Source organism: Tamandua tetradactyla, chromosome 1 (genome assembly GCF_023851605.1).
Source record: "Tamandua tetradactyla isolate mTamTet1 chromosome 1, mTamTet1.pri, whole genome shotgun sequence".
Taxonomy (NCBI): domain Eukaryota; kingdom Metazoa; phylum Chordata; class Mammalia; order Pilosa; family Myrmecophagidae; genus Tamandua; species Tamandua tetradactyla.
Genome location: NC_135327.1, coordinates 125,751,482 through 125,769,068, shown reverse-complemented (window position 1 = coordinate 125,769,068; position 17,587 = coordinate 125,751,482). Strand labels below are relative to the sequence as shown.

Below are 17,587 nucleotides of genomic sequence, written 5' to 3'. Positions count from 1 at the left end.
TGCCGCCTGTGTGGATGAAGGCAAGGAGACCGTGGGAAGGGGTGAGGGTACAGGAGCCGTGTGCTGGTCTTTCTCCTGTGATTTCTTTAAAGTGACAAATTGAAATATCTCCCCAGGACAAAGCCCTGCGTTGAATAGGAAATGCTGGAGTAGAATTCCGTGCAGGGCAGATTCAGTCAAGTCAAAGGAAAGAGAAGGTCCAGAACTAAATGTTGAGGGGAAACAGATGGGGAAGGTCTCAGGGTATGTGAAATTGTCTCTTTCTTCCTCTTTTTTCCCCCCTTAATGAAAATAGAAGGAAACGCTAACCCATGAAGATAGAAAAGCCATCTTGGACACGTTCTTCTCTTCTAAAACTATTTAAACAACTAATTTTATTTAAAAGTAATCAATAGAAAAAGACTGGCTGATTCCCATGCAATACTATGAGAAAACAGAGAATAAGGAAAATAATATTTCTACACAATGAAAGCATGCCAAAAGGTAGTAAAATTATATCTTTCTGTAGATGTATCATGCTGTATCTGATAAAGCCAAAAGAATCAAAGGAAGTACTATAAACAATAAGATAATTCAGTCAAGTAGCTAGTTGTAAAATTAACGTAAAAAAATCTAGTAGTTGGGTGGGCAGTGGTGGCTCAGTGGCAGAGTTCTTGCCTGCCATGCCAGAGACTGGGGTTTGTTGCCTCGTGCCTGCCCGTGCAAAAAAAATCCAGTAGTCTTAATATAAACAAATAAGAATCAGTTTTGAAAATTGATAAATAAAACAAATGAATGACCAGGTATTTATTTTCTGCTATTCCTATGTGAAATTTACTTCAATTTATTCATTAATTAGAGGAAATTTCTCTCTTAGAAATATTCCCACTAATAAGTCATTGATTATTAGTAAAAAATTGTTTTAGGTATCACCATTTCATAACCTTTGTTGAATAATACATATAGGTAATGATTATCAGTAGCTGCTAACATTACCAAAGGAGAGATAGACATTATTGTGTCCTGCGGAAAGTATACAGAAACCACCTTGCCGACAGAATTAAATTGGAAACTGATCAAGCCTCTAGATAAATCTGCTCATTGGCACGGTACAAAGGAACACATCAAGAGAAGATTTTCTCTCTTATATTCCCCATCACTATATGTTTCCTCTGCTCCCATCTTTTTGGCTTAAATTATTATTTATGATCTTTTGATTATGTAAATAATGTCAGGCCACAGTAGGGTACTGTGATTACGTTTTCTTCCTTTCATGACTCTGATTTTCCTAGTCGCTATTGCCTTCTCCTTTTAGTTGTCTAAAATTAACATGATTTTGTCACAAATTCAGGCCTCAAACTATTTGACAAAACTGTAAAATCCCTGTCAAACAAAACAGAACTAGATAATTTATCATGTTTCTCCCCCTGAGAATACCCTTGTAGTTTTCCGTTGTTTTAAACCAATCTGGACTAGTTGATCTCTCACGCCTTCACCATCTTCCTGAGGATTTCCTTTTCCTTCTCTTTTGTGTTGTGTACCTGTGCCCTAGATAATGTGTCTTTCTTGTTCATGGTTTATTTCATTGAAGTTTACAGGTGCCCATTCTCCAAGTGAAAAAAGGTGTTGGGTACTTTGCACATATGTCTATGGCTTTATCCACACTTGATTACTTCATAAGTAGTCAGGCTGGGTAGAGGATTCTAGTTTGGAAATAATTTTTTTAGACTTTTGATGACATTGCTCTGTTGTTTCTAGGTTTCTATTCTAGGAAACAAAGAATTGATTGCTGATTCTTTGTTCATGATCTGCCTTATTCTTTGTAGAACTTTATAGCGCTTTCTTTTATCCCGAGTATGGACCTTTTCCTTGGTACTCTGTAGGTCTTTCAATTTGGAAATTAACTTCTTTCAGTTTCAGAAATTGTTTTGTTTCTATGTCAATTTCTCATTTTAATCTGTTTCTCCCCTTCTTTTTAAACTTTTATCAGGTGGATATGAACTCTCCTGGATTGATTTTTCAGTTTTCTTATCTTTTTCCCTCTTTTTTTCCTGCTTTTTGCATGTTTTCATTGACATATTTTTAGTGTGTGAGAAATAACATATATATACAAAAAAGCAATCAATTTCAAAACATGTTGTAACAGTTGTAGAACAGATTTCAGAGTTTGTATGGGTTATAATTCCACAATTTTAGGTTTTCACTGCTAGCTGCTCTAAGGTATTGGAGACTAAAAGAAATATCAGTATAATGATTCAGCAGCCATACTCATTTGTTACACCCTGCCTTCTCTGCATAACTCCACCGTCACCTTTGATCTTTCTATCCCTCTCTTTAGGTGTATTAGTTAGGGTTCTCTAGAGAAACAGAATCAACAGGGAACACTTGCAAATATAAAATTTATGAAAGTGTCTCACGTGACCGTAGGAACGCAGAGTCCAAAATCCACAGGGTAGGCTGCGAAGCTGATGACTCCAGTGGATGGCCTGGATGAACTCCACAGGAGAGGCTCACCAGCCAAAGCAGGAATGGAACCTGTCTCCTCTGAGTCCTCCTTAAAAGTCTCCCCATGATTGCATTTAGCATCACTAATTGCAGGAGACACTCCCCTTTGGCTGATTACAAATGGAATCAGCTGTGGATGTAGCTGACGTGATCATGACCTAATCCTATGAAATGTCCTCATTGCAACAGACAGGCCAGCGCCTGCCCAATCAGATGAACAGGTACCACAACTTCCCCAAGTTGACACCTGTCCCTAACCATGACATTAGGGGTGTTTGGACTATGGCCATTTTAACTTCTTCATGTTGGAAGGGGCTGTCAACAATATGGGATAGAGGGATGGAACTAGTTGATGTTTTACTAGTTCCATCCCTCTATCCCATATGCAGAGACTGACCCCTCTGCATTTCAGGACTAATCTGATCCAGGGACCCATCTGGAGATTGTAGGTTTCTAGAAAGTCACCCTAGTGCATGGAACATTTGTAAAATCTTATATATTGCCTGAGGTGTTCTTTAGGAACAGCTGGAGGGGTTTTGGTTGGGGGTTGGCAGCTTATGATCGGTAGCAATGTCTAACTGAAGCTTGTGTGAGAGCAACCTCCAGAGAGCCTCTCGACTCTATCAGAACACTGATACTTTATTAGTTACACTCCTTTCTTCCCTTTTGGTCAGGATGGAATTGTTGATCTCATGATGCCAGGGCCAGATTCATCCCTGGGAGTCATCTTCCATGCTGCCAGGGAGACTTTCACCTCTGGATGGCATATCTCACGTAGTGGGGAAGGCAGTGATTTCACTTGCAGTGTTGGGCTTAGAGAGACTGAGGCCACATCTGAGCAACAAGAAAAGTTCCTTCAGAAATAACTCTTAAGCACACCTACAGGTAGGCTAAGCTTCTCCGCTACCTACAAAAGCTTCACAAGAGTAAGCCTCAAAATCAAGAGCTTGGCCTATTGACTTGGGAGCCTTAATGTCTCAGTATCAGGGGATTTCCTGATGGTAAAGTTTAATAGTTCCATAATTTTTCTCCTGTCCCTCAAGGGACTTTACCAATACTTTTTGATTATCTGCTCAATATATTCTAGGATGGATCCAGGCATTAAATTAAGTTATATAGTATTAAAGGTCCATAATCTTATTCTGGGGCCCCTGTGTTTCGATAGTTCAGATGAGCTATCCAGACACATTGAGTTAGATTATGTGCTATAGAAAATTTAGGTTCCAGACAAAGTATACCTTTCTTCCTTTGGTCTCAAAGAGTAGGTATGGTTCTAAAATATAGATAATATCTTCCTTACCCCTGTGTTCTGAATTACCTTAATCCCGACCTGATCAGCCTTGTTCTTATCTCTAAATACCAGGTTATACATATATAAGACAGCCTGTCAAAATCCAGAAATAACAATTAGTGCTTCAGACTAAATGTGACAGCTATAAGAGCTTATAATCTAGGCCTCAGTTTTCTTAGAAGTGTTTTCTAAATGAGACCATTCAATATTTCCTCTTTTGTTTCTGGTTTATTTTGCCTTATTAGTGTTCTACAGGTTCATTCACAATGTTGCATGCCTCACTGTTGCATGCCTCACAACTTCATTTCTTTTTGTAGCAGCACAGTATCCAATCATATGTACGTTCCATTGTTTTCCAGTCTAATTCTCAGTCAGTGCATCCTTCAGCTACCTCCATTCCATGGGCATCATGTATAGTGCCCAAAGTCCATAGTCCCTTGAAACTCTCAATTTTAAATAATTTCATTGTTCCCAAGAGAAAGATAACCATTTCACCCTCACCAAATAGAAAATCTAAACTTCCCCTCAACTCTTGTCCCTTCGCCCCATAGTATGCAATAGCAGTTTCTCCTATACCCCAAACTTATACATTCTTTGCACAAGATCCATACCTTTGTAGTGTTAATTAGTGGGACACATGGGTCTATACAACCCCTTTCAATCACTGTCACCTTCAATATGGTAATATTACTTGTAGACCCACTAGTGAACCACCTTCACTTCTATCTATTCCCTTACCTTTGAGTTCAACCTCATTAGCTTAACTGTTCACCCATCTCTAGCTTTTGTGTATTTCTAGGTCCCCTATCTTCTGTGGTATAAGCCTCTGATTTTACCTTTACCATGGTCATAAAAGTGGAATCATGCAGTATCTATCCTTTTGTGTCTGGCTTATTTCACTCAGTATTATGTTCTCAAGGCTCATCTATTTTGTCATGTGCTTCAGGATGTCATTTTGTTTTAACTGCTGCATAATATTTCATCATACGTATATACCACAATTTGTTAATCCACCCATTTGTTGTTGGGCACTTGGATTGCTTCCGTCCTTTGGCGGTTGTGAATAATGGTGCTATGAATATCAGTGTGGAAATGTGTGTCTGTGTCACTGCTTTCAGCTCTTCAGGGTATATACCAAGTATTGGTATTGCTGGGTCATAAGGCAACTTCATTGACATCAATTTTTAACCCTTCAGTTGAATTTCTAATGCACATGAGTATATGTTTTATTTTCAAAGGCTCCTTTTGTTCTCTAATGTTCTTTTAAAGAAAACTTCCTGTTTTTTTTTTCTGTGATTAATATGCCTTCTCATATGCCTTTTTGGACACAATGTAATGAGGAACTTTTGAAGATTTTATTTTCCTTTATTTACTCCCCAGATTATCTCTGAGTTTCCTTTGAGTCTTTATTTGTGTTTGTTTTGGTCTCTGCCTTGCCTGTTGAGATTTTTGGAGAATCTGTGTCATGCTTTTGGATAGAACTGTTCTTTCAATACACATTATGGACAAAGTATTGCAAAGTTGATCGAAAGTTCCCTGTGCTTGGGTGGCTTCTCCAGCATAGGAAATATTGAGAAGAGGCCCAGTCATGTTTTTGAGAACTCTTAAATATTATTTTCTATTAGTCTTTTTTCTTAGCTGGTTAGTTTCCTCAAGCAGATTTACTTTATCTTTTTAAGGATATTTATGCCTAGCTTGCCGGCATTTTGAGAGATCACCGAGAAGGGGCCGAGACCCCACTGTTTTCTATGTAGGCTTTTCTGTGATTTGTTTTCGTTCAGTGTGACTCTGGAGTCAGACTTCAGCTATACTTGGTGTCCTAGTTATGAGCTTCCTTGGCCTCTTCAGAGAATGAACCTCTGGCTGGGATTGGGGAGGGGCAAACACCTCTACTTGGCTGATAGAGTCTGTGGGAAAAGAATTGCGCCTTTGTGCCATAAATGACGCCAATTAATTATTTTGCTTTTTGCCTCATCTTGAACTTCAGCCTTCAATTCTTGAGTGTTTCTAGGATTCTGAAGTCTGACTTGGCTTATTTTTTATTGTCTTACCCATTTTGTCATTTAGGTTTCAAAGTGTTTTTCATTTAGCCTAGTCAGTCACTTCTCAAACATTTGCCTCCCATTTTCAAATTTTTGTTTGTGGTTTGCCTGTAATCTTCTCACTCATTCTGTTTGCTTTTGTGAGCTATTACTTGACTATCATTTTAATATGGATTGATGAGGGAGAGAGATAAATACATGTGTTCAAGCCATTGTGTTTAACTGGAAATCCCCTGTTTATCTTAAGTTGTATTAACTTCCTTTGGCTTCTCCTCCCTGAATTTTGCATTGGGTTTACCCTTTCGTGGTCCATCCTGGTAAGTCTTATATATCAGGACACTTATATTACTACCTGAGGAGGCTGCTTTGTTTTATTTTCATTTTAGGAGTTTTTGCTTCTCTTCAGTGTACCATGGAAAATGTTTTCGCTCTTTCCTTATCACTGGAAATGGCTTCTGTTTCTCTTTTAGCACAGTGCTAAAATATTGTTTTCCTTTGAATCCTTTCTGCTTCATTCTAAATCTCTTTTGTCTTCTCCCCTGTCATGATGGAAGGCGGTATTTTATCACACTTCTTTTTTTTGGGCGACACTAATTTCCAGTTGGATTCCCCATTGGGCAGACGATAGAGGAGGTGACATTTCTTGTGAACACTGTTTTGTAATCCCCTGCAGCAGGGTATGGGTTTGATCATTTCATAGCTAGTGGTGTGGGAGCTTAAAGATGTTAAGGGTCTTAAAGATCCTTAAAGGATGTGACAATTGCTGATAAATATCAAAAGAATCCCTTTCACCTAATGGCCGCTAAGATTAAAGTTGTATCTTTATTTTATTGTTATTTCTTTCTAAGTATTTTATTAGGTGTCTTGAATAGGCTTCAAGACTAAAGTTAAGGAAAACAAATGTGATAGAAGTGTGCTTATAGCAGCCCCTATTTTAATGAGGAAAGCAATTTAGCCACTTTTGTTCCTTTGAGATACTGTGATGGAAAATATTATAAAACACCACATCTCCCAGTTGGATGTCTATCTGTGTGTTTTCCCATTTTGTCTGTTGCATACGTTATGAGCCATGGCTAAACTCAAGACACCATGAACGCCTTGACTTCAGTCATCTTGGTCTATATGTCCTGATATTTTCCAGACAGCAGTACTCTCAAATTCAGGCAGAATGTAAAGTATGTGGTTTTATTTAAATTGGCATATTTCAGTGGGTTTTTGACAGGTGGTGTTTATTTGTTTCAGGCATTTTTCTGAGTGCCTACTCTTCCCAGCCCTACTCCCTTGGTAGTGTTTAGTACTGTCACTGACAGGACAAACCTTCCCTCCCTTTTTTCTACCACTTCCCCCAACCCAGCTGTGCTCTTTAATAGCATGGGCTTTTGGGAATACTATAGGAGACTGTCTTGTGGGCTGAATTTAGAGGGGATTACATTGAAATGTACTGTTATTAGCTGAGCTTAAAGAGAGCATACTTTCAGAAGTTCATGTTTAGGTTAAGGTTCTTTACAGTTTTCACAAATTCCTCCAAATTTACCTCCTTCCATCACTATAAAACTTCACATCCTGTGATAGGCAGGCCTAATGTGTAGAGAAGGGAGGAAGATGCCAATTTTCAAATGAAAGTTTCACTCCACTTCTTACATGCTCATCTTGGCTTTGACTCCTTTTTATGGGGATTTGAAAATTCCCAGATGGAGCCAAGTTCCGTTGTCAAGTTGTTACCAAATGTGCTTGGCTCCATCCCTCTGTTCAGCATCTTGGTCTGTTTTGTAACCAAGTTGCCTATCATCTGTGGATTATTTGTGTGCGGCTGTGTTTAATAGGGCTAGAAATGCGGGATGATAGAGCCTGTTCTGGAGATCAGAAGAAAAATTAGTCAAGGCAGATTTGACTTCAGTTCTTTGTTTAATGGTGTCATGCAGTACTGACTGACTCCTTTTCCCCTCACCATTTCCCTCACTCTTATAATGATAATAAATCTAGTAGGGTAGTGATTCTTAATTATGGTTTTCCTATCATTTGGGTGGTCATTAACAATCATAAGCAAGGGGTCGTTTTTTAAGAGAATGCTTTATAACAAATGCATTGGTGAAATAATATACAGTGTGGCACAATTTGGAAATGGGTTGTAAGAGATTTAAGATTTCTTAAGAAAAAAAGAACTTAAATATATTCTTCTGACATTATGTGTAATTCATAGATTATGAAATGCATGATTGCTCATTTTCTTATTTTACTTTCCAGCAGGTAAATATTATAAATAAATAAAATGCAACTGTATATCTTTATAGTATTAAAAAAGTCTTATAATTTAAAATCATTTGAAAGTTATTTTAGTATAACACTAGATTTAAAATCAAATTTAGTCTTTTTAATTTGAGATATAATTCATGTACAGTAAAATTCACCCTATTGAAGTGTACAAATCCAGTGGTTTTTAGTATATTCACAAATTTTTGCCATTAACCAGTGTCTAATTTGAGAACATTTTAATCACCACCAAAAGAAACTCTCTTCCCATTGTTAGTCGTTGCCCATTTCTCCTCCCCCTAACCCAGAGAACCACTAATCTGTCTTCTGTCTTTCTAGATTTGCCTGTGTGTTAGTTAGGGTTCTCTAGAGAAACAGAATTACAGGGAACACAGGGAATTACAGGGAAATTTTATAAATTATAAAATTTATAAAAGTGTCTCACGTGACCCTGGGAATGCAGAGTCCAAAATCCGCAGGGCAGGCTGTGAAGCTGATGACTCCGATGGAGGGTCTGGACGAACTCCACAGGAGAGGCTCGCTGGCCGAAACAGGAAGAGAGCCTGTCTCCTCTGAATCCTCCTTAAAAGGCTTCCAGTGATTAGATTAATCATCACTCATTGCAGAAGACACTCCCCTTTGGCTGATTGCAAATGTAATCAGCTGTGGATGTAGCTGACATGATCATGATTTAATTCTATGAAATGTCTTCATCACAACAGACAGGTCAGCACTTGTCCAACCAGACAAACAGGTACCACCCTTTGGCCAAGTTGACACATGAACCTAACCATGGCAGCCTATTATGGACATTTCCTATAAATGAAATCTTGTACTATATAACCTTTTGGGTCTTGCTTCTTTTACTTAATGCAATGTTTTTGTCATATTGTAGCTTGTATCAATAGTGTATCCCTCTTTTTTTTTTTTTAATGAGTTACATTTCCACAATTTTAGTTTTTATTTCTAGCTACTCTAAGGTACTGGAGGCTGAAAGATATATCAGTATAATGATTCAGCACTCATACTCATTTGTTAAACCCAACCTTCTCTGAATAACTCCACCATCACCTTTGATTTTTCTCCTGCTCTTTAGGGGTATTTTGGCTATGGCCATTCTAAGTTTTTCATGTTGGAAGGGGCTATCGATAATAACAGGACGGAGGATGGAACTAGTTGATGTTCTGGAAGGGCAGGCCCCCTCTGCATTTCAGGACTTCTCTGGTCCTGAGACCCATCCAGAGGTTTTAGGTTTTGAAACCTTTGTAGAATGCCCTAGAATACCTTTAGGATTGGCAAAAATGGTTTTGGTTGGAGTCTGGCAAGGTATGATAGGTAGCAATGTCTAACTGAAGCATGAGTAAGAGGTTAACCCCAGTGTATTCTCTCGACTCTATTTGAACTCTCTCAGCCACTGATATCTCATTTGTTACACTTTTCTCCCTCTTTTTTGCCAGTGCATTCCTTTTTAATGGCCAAATAATATTCCATTGTATGAATATACCATATTTTGTGTATACATTCTTCAGTTGATGGACTTTTGGGTTGTTGCCATTTTTTTCCCCATTTAAGAATAATATTCCTAGGAACAGTTATGTACAATTTTCTTTTCTTTTTTTCATAGACATACGGTTTCAGTTTGTTCGGGTATTTACTTAGGTGTTGAATTGCTGGCTCATATGACAATTCTATGTTAAACATTTTGAGAAACTGCCAGACTGTTTTCCAAAGCAGCTGCACCATTTTACATTCCCACTGGCAATGTATGAGGGTTAAAATCAATTTTAAATTAATTCAGTGTAAAACTAAATATGGCCATTCATGTGGCCATTACATGGCATCATGTCCAAGCAGTTTATACAATGCAGTTTGAAAACCCATTCTCTGCTTTTGGGAATGGAATGGGGCGTCAGTAGATGACAGACTTAAATAGGATTAATGTCTCCTCCATTCAGTGGGAGTTAGGTTTCCATGGGAAGAAAACTTCAATGTAGTCATGATAAAGAAAATAGACTCTTGATTCTGATCAACTTGGTTCAAATTCTAGTTCTGCAGCGAGCTTTGGGTCTTAGAGCTGAGTTGCTTTATTTCTCTGATCTTTAAATTCATCTTGAAACTGGGATACTGATAAAACCAACCTCATGTGGTGTTATAGGGATTAAATTAAACGATCTCACTGCCTGGCATATAGTAAACCCCTGATATCAGCTGGCTGTTGGTGGTATTTCTACATGCACAGTGGAATAGAGTGTTTTAAGGGCCAAGCATCATTCCTTCATGGCAGAGTGGCAAAATTCAGCTGGGAGTTTATCTGCGCTTTTTCATATCCATGCCAGTGCTCCCCTCCACTGGTCTAGACAATTGACGATTCTCTGTGCTTTTATTCTGTAAAAAAATGTATTAACATTTTCTCATAAAATTCCACATCTCCATTCAGCTAGTGTCTGTAAGTAATTGTTGATCAGCTCTCTGTCTTTCCAGTTCTTTAAAATGCTATCTCCAGCCTGCACTCTAAAGTAGGGAAGCTGTCAGTGGAGAATAGAGCCACCCCATAAAGTTGTCTCCTGTCCATCCATGCACCTGACATCAAAGCATCAAAGACAATGTTTAGGGTTCACTATATATTGATTGAACTAGTATCTTTATTTAAATATGATGATTTAATAAAGTAACCTCACGCAAAAAAAAAAAAAAAAAAGGCAAACCAAAGACTTGAACTTTATCCAATAAAATAGGACTTCTCATTTTGAATTATTCTTAGTTTTGTTCATTTGATAGGAAGGATTTTATTATTTGCCTCTTTAAAGACTTGGGGTTTCAATAACTTATTTATATGCATAATGATTACAGATTAGAAAGTTTCTGCATACTTAAAGCAGGAGACCAATTTTTATAAAACATGGAACTCTCCAAGTCCTATCTCATTGGCATAGTCTTTTGGAGACTGAAACAACTTTTGGAGAGGCATTGTATGCCTTTTGGTAAACTGTATGTAGCCAACATGATTGATTTGTAAATGACAGTGTATTTCCACAGTTTCTACATCTCAGTTTCACAAGACAAATAACATTGTTTTTATCACCGATGTGACAAGATATTAATTTTCTGCCAGCTCACTGTTAATAGGATATACTTTAACCAGAGCAGTTAATGCGCCCAAATCTACCTAATTATATAAGAAGGCAACTTTGTACTGTTAGCATTTTGTCTTACTCAATTTTTTGTTGTGGATAAGTGGGATGTGTTTTTGCAGAAGATATTTTTCTTGCTTTTGTAATTGCCTCAGTTCAGTTTCTTTGAGTAGTAAATTGAAGTATGGTGTGTGTCTTAAAACAGCGTCACTAACTCTTTTATATAGGGAAGTAAGTGAAGAGTGAAGTGTCATTTTTAGGAAGTCATTTATGCCTTACCAGGAAGAGAAAATATTGGCTTCTTAGTTTCTTACTAGTTTTGTGGTGATTTTGTCTTGTACTTGTTCCAAACATGCATTAGCAGTTTATCTACTAATAGGAGTAAAGAAGTAATTTTCTGCTGTTTCTTCTCGCTTTAACTTCCATTTGATTCATTCTTAAAGGAGCACAAAGACAAATATACAGACCTTCTATTCTGCTTTTAAATAGTTTCGAGTAGAACTGCGAACACAATATTTTCTCTATTGAAGATCATCTTTTACTGAAGTTTAGTATAGGTTTTCAAATTCCTATGTAAAACTTGGGCTCAGAAGGGTGATGGTAAAGTGTGACATTCTCAAGCTGTTTGCCAGTGATGAAAAATGCATGAGAACATAACCCACACAGAACTAGTCAGGAGACTTCGAATGAAATTTTCCATTGAATTTTACTTGATTTAACTCAACACATGATTTGTATCTTACAAGTTTTTTGAAGAAAAAAATAGGTGGCCCTAAGTGAAGGTATTCTTAAAGAGTTCAAGGAGCTCATCATTGAAATTCATGATTTAATTCACAGGGAGACTAGTTAATTCTTAGAAAAACATCTCAAACTTTTCACCTTTCCACTTTCCTTCTTCCTCCCTTTTTAAATAGTTTCGAGTAGAACTGTGAATACAATATTTTCTCTTTTGAAGATCATCTTTTACTGAAGTTTAGTATAGGTTTTCAAATTCCTGTGTAAAACTTGGAAACCTTTTTTCTTCCTCCGTTTTTCCCTTTCCTTTTCTTCCTTTCTATAGTCAACTTTGAAATAGCTTTGTCCTTCTGTCTATCCCAGATGATTTTTTAAGATAATGTGTGTTTAAATAGATAAATAAAATAAACCCTTGTTATTTGAAGATGTGTTCTTAAGACATCGTTAATTACAAAATTGGTGCCACTGTTTTTTTCCTTCCCCATCATGAATGCTGAATGAGAATGAATTAAATAGATGGCTTTTGCTTTGAGGATAGAATATATTCAATTAAAACTAAATGTATGATTTGGGCAATTAAAACTAAATGTATGATTTGGGCAAATCAGTCAGTCTCTCTGGGAGGTTTTCATATTTATATATTTGCAATAGATAATGCTGAACAGGTTACCGGTTCTAGGAACTCAGAGTCTGTGAAGGCAAGGATTTTTTTCTTGTTAAATATAAAATTAAAAATTAGAGATATGTAATCATGGGTTTTGAGAGGAATTGAGCCCTGTGTTGGAAACTCTGACTAGGAAATGGGCTAATTTGGTGTTCAACTCTGTGGCAGATTAAGAATTTGACCTTTCAGTGCATTCTTGCAACACTTACTAAATTTTCCTGTGGTTTTTTTTTTTTTTCAACTGTCATTCTTCCTATGAGGATGTTTAATTATTGTCTAGAGATAAGCTGGGTTAATACTTGGAAGTCTCAGAAATTAACTTTTCTTCTTTTCTTTTTGTTAGCATTAATTATAAGTAACACAAGTAGTGGCCTGACTGTACCTCCTCAGTGTCCACACACGTCACATATGAACTTTGAAAGTGCCCATCTGGCTTTAAAGAATTTAAAGTATTTAGTTCCTCACACAGTCAGAGCTGTTCTTTTTCATTACAAGGAATGAACTATTCTGAAGGAAGCAACAACTGGAAAGTTTATCTGTGGATGGTTGGGTCTTCCAACCTCTGAACTTTAAGATAGCCCAGTCTTTTTTTTTTTTAATTAGAGACATTGTAGATTTACCAAAAAATTGTGCAGAAAACACAGAGTTCCCATTATTAACGTTTTGTATTACCGTGGTACCTTTGTTACAACTGATGAGAGAATGTTATTAAAATTGAACTATTACTCATATTCCATAGTTTGCATTAGGGTTCACTGTCTTACATTTGAATTGGGTGGTGATAAATTTTAAGGTGTACTTGTTTTCTGCAAGTGATGTAACATCAAGCCTTTAACATTCAGACACGTTTAAAGAAATGTTTTTTGTCAGAAGATTTAAAATAGTGGATTCCTGCCTTATAGAAGAGGTTGGCTTCTAAAGTACAGCAAGTACTTGTTAATGACTCATAAATAGTGGTGGTTACTTCCTTGCTTGCTCTTTAATTTAATTATGAATGAATCCAGTATTTCACCATTAAATGTGAGGTTTGTTATTAGGTTTCTCTAAAATAATTTTATTAAGTTTAGGAAACTTTCCTTCATTTCTAAATTACATGATTTTTCTTTTTCATTCAGATATGTTAGAGTTTTCAAATTCTTTTTCAGTACTTACTGAGTTTACCATTTGTAAATTCCCCTATAATGAAATATATTTGTAAATTACTTGATGTAGAATCATTCCTACACTTGTGAAATACATTTTATTTGATAATGATATGTGTATGTGTTTCGAGAAGTTGTAGATTTACAGAAAAATCATGCAAAAATTACGGAGTTCTCATGTACCCCTTCCATTATTAATAATTTTCATTAGTGTAGTACTTTTGTCACACTTGATGAAAGAATATTATTATAATTGTAATATTAGCTGTAGTCTGTGGTTTACATTAGGGTTTCCTGTTTGCCTTGTACAGTCCAGTGGGTTTTTAAAACAATTTTTATTCTAGTAATGTATACAAAAAATTCCCTTTTTGACCATATTAAGTATATAATTCCGTGGTGTTAATTATGTTCACATTGCTGTGCTGCCATAGCCAATACACATTACCACAGCTGTTCATTTAATGCATTTGTGGGAATTAATTTTCCCAAATTTCTTTTAGAATTTTTGTTTCTATGTTCATAAGGAGACTTGGCCTGTTGTTTAAGTAATTAATTAGTTTCACTTGCTAATAGGATTATACTAGTCTCAGAGAATAAATTTGGAAGCATTTTACACTATTCTGGGATTTGCTTTATACAATTTAAAAATCATCTGTTTGTTAAATTTTAGTAGAAGTTGATCATAATAGCCTGTGGTGTTTTTAAGTTTAGATATTTGAAATGTATTGTGTTTATTGTGCTTCCCTCCCCCTTTTTTCCTTAAGTCAGTTTGGGTAATTTATATTATTCTAGAAAACCATGTATATTTTTCAAATATTTTGGTATAGAGCTGGACATAGTATTCCAGGTTAACTAATAACAACAGCAAATCTGAGTTTTTATATTGAGTTATATTTTCTTCTGTTTTTCTGTACTATTTATTTTGTTCTCCTTTTCATGAGAGTTGTCAGAGAATTATCTGTTTAGATGTATTTGGTTTTATTGATCATGTCTATAATATTTTTGCTGTTTCATTTGTACCTTATTTTATTAATTACTTCCTACTTTGCTATTCCATTACTAGATGCAATTAAAAGTTTCACTCAAATTACCTTCAGACTTTCTTCTTTCCTAATACATGTGTATACTCTTAAATTTTCCTCTGTGTTTTGATTTGGCTACATCCTACAGGACTTCAAGTATCATACCTTTATAGCCACGTATTTATTCATATATTTTGGTTTTATTTTCTTTTTAACCTAAGGGGCTAAATTATTCAGTTTCCCTTTTATTTTTAGTTTCTACTTTTATTACATTATGTCAGAAAATACGATTTGAAGTATTTCTGTAGTTTTGAGTGTTGAGATCTTCCCTGTAGCCTAATCTATTAATATTTATGAATGAAGATGTGCTTAAAAAGAACATTTGTTTATATATTTTAATATGTGCATTAGGTTAAAATGTGAATTTTAATATTCAAGATTATATATCCTTATTTATTAGTTGTCTGCTTGCTTTCTTAATGTCTCAGCAGTGTATGTTAGTCTCGCATTATCATGGTGGATTTGACACTTTTTCCTTTTATTGCTACCAACAGTTGCTTCATACATTTCAAAGCAATGTGTTTGGCACTTGATAGTTTATCGTGACCAGATTCCTTTGTACATTTTATGGGATATCCTGATTTAATCTGTTAATTGTTTTGTGAATTCTATATTATCTACCATGAATATTGCCTTAATTCATTATTTAAAAAAATTCTTCTTTTTTCATGTAATTTTCCCTTTTACTCCTTTATTTTCAAGTTTTCTCTGTTTTAGTTACATTACTTCTCATAACATTTCTAGATTTCATTTGTTTTACTAATCTGAGAGAGCTTTTCCATCAATAGGAAAAAGTGATTCATTTATATTTATTGTAATCATTGATATGTTTGGACTTAATCTTTCTTTTATGTTTTTTTTTAAGTTATCATACTTTTTTATTGTGTATCTCCCCTCCACTAACTCTGTTCACTTTTCTCCCTCCTTAATTACATTTTTTTCTTCCATTCCTTTCCCCTTCTCAGTTTTTTGAGCTAATTTATTACTTATTAATCTTTTTCTGTTATTATCTATAAAGAAATAAAATAATTTGTTTGTTGACCTTGTTTTTATTATTCTGGTGATGACCTTTGGAGAGCTTAGAAACATACTTCATCTTAATGCACGTGTAGTTAAACACTGTCTATTCTCTGTCCTGATCAATCCAAGAAATCTTACCATGCTTTTTGTTTTTCCTTTCTTACTGTTTCTTGCCTTCCTGCATTTCTCCCATCACGCCAGCTGCATCTTATAATAAGATAATATTGAATGTAATGTCTAGATTATTTTTGTGAGTGGTAAATTTGCAAGGTTTACTTATTACACTGTAGGAACTTTCTTGTTGAGTGTAATATTAGTGATTCAAAATAATTTTCCATAAAAGTTTTGAAAATGTTTCTTCCTTGTTTTATTGCTGCCGTTGTTGTTTGTGAAAGTATTAAGCTTAGTGTTGAGCTTACTGCTTCTTCAGTTCTGTCTATTTTTCTGTTCACTTTCTATTAAATGTTTTATTTCAGTGACAAATATTAATCTCCAAGCTCTGTCGTCATTTTTATTTTTTGTAGGATGAAATCTTCAGAATTTCTCTGAAACTATTTGATTATTTGTTTTCTAATTTACTCCTAATCTTACACTGTCAGTTGGTTTCCAGGGTTTTAGTTTATCTGCCCATTGAATTTATGCTTCCCTTTCATGATGTTGGTTTTCCTGAAATGATTTTGGTTGTATCTCATCTTTGTATTTGAGATTGATGGTCAGTTTATTTTGTTTTCTATGAATTGTTTCTTATGATTGGGAGAGAAAGGCAGGGATTTCAGTTTGGGGCATATGGGGCATCATCCTTTATCTTCATATTGATTGCTTGAGAACTTGCTCTATCCCTCTAGCCCCAGCACTCATGTTCTCAGTTGTCTCATCTGTACAGATGCCCCTGCAACAGTTTAGGAGAATACCACTTGCTCAGCTCTGTTGATGAGCTTTAGGTTTACCTAGAGGGTTTACTTCTTTTGTCTGTATTAGACTTCTCCTACATGTTATTGGGGCTTTAGGTTCCTCCAGTCATTTCTTTGCAGTTTTGATGCTGATTACTTTTATCTTTAAGACTCTCTCAAAATTTCTGATTAGACATTGGCACTCTTCTGTTTTTTTGTTCCTGATTCTGATTTATTGATTTTGAAAAATATCAGTCACTCTGTGGGATTTTGAGTGGGAAAGAGATAAGAAGCATATGCCCAACCAGCTGTATGTGGTTTGTTTTTTTCATAACTGATATAAAAGCACATGCTCAAAAATAGTGTTGTATAAACTTTCTGCAAGAAGTTCCTTTGTTAAACTTCTAAAATTCGTTATTTAGGAAGTACCTCAACCAGCCATCTTTTACTAATTATACATGAACTTTTAACTATGATAAGATAATCCCTTTTTAAGATTAGGAAATTAATTCCTAATATGGTTTTCATTTTCTATCATGTTTTGTTTTTACTCTTTAACAATGACATTAAGATAATAGATAATTTAAGTTGAAATCAGAGATGAATGCTTATCCCACGGAGGCGTAGGTCTTTTCTTGTTCTCTGGTTGAAGCTGGGGTGAGAGATGAGGTCAGTCACCATTCATATGTTCTTGGTTATGATGGGACGCGCCATTTCTTAAGGAAAAGTTATCTCATTGTCCCTAGACTTTACGATTGGTTCATGTATACATAATAGAGTTCCTTTATGTGTTAATTAGGAAACTTAAATGATGCATCTTTGATTATCTGTTTGCATTATCATAAAAGGTATTAGA

At 35.5% G+C, this 17,587-nt stretch overlaps 1 protein-coding gene across 5 annotated transcripts in view; it reads left to right on the top strand.

The window, feature by feature from the left end:
* Window positions 1-17,587, top strand: part of CDK14 (cyclin dependent kinase 14) — a 653,719-nt gene that overhangs the window by 201,726 nt on the left and 434,406 nt on the right. The gene's annotated exons all lie outside the window — the stretch shown is intronic.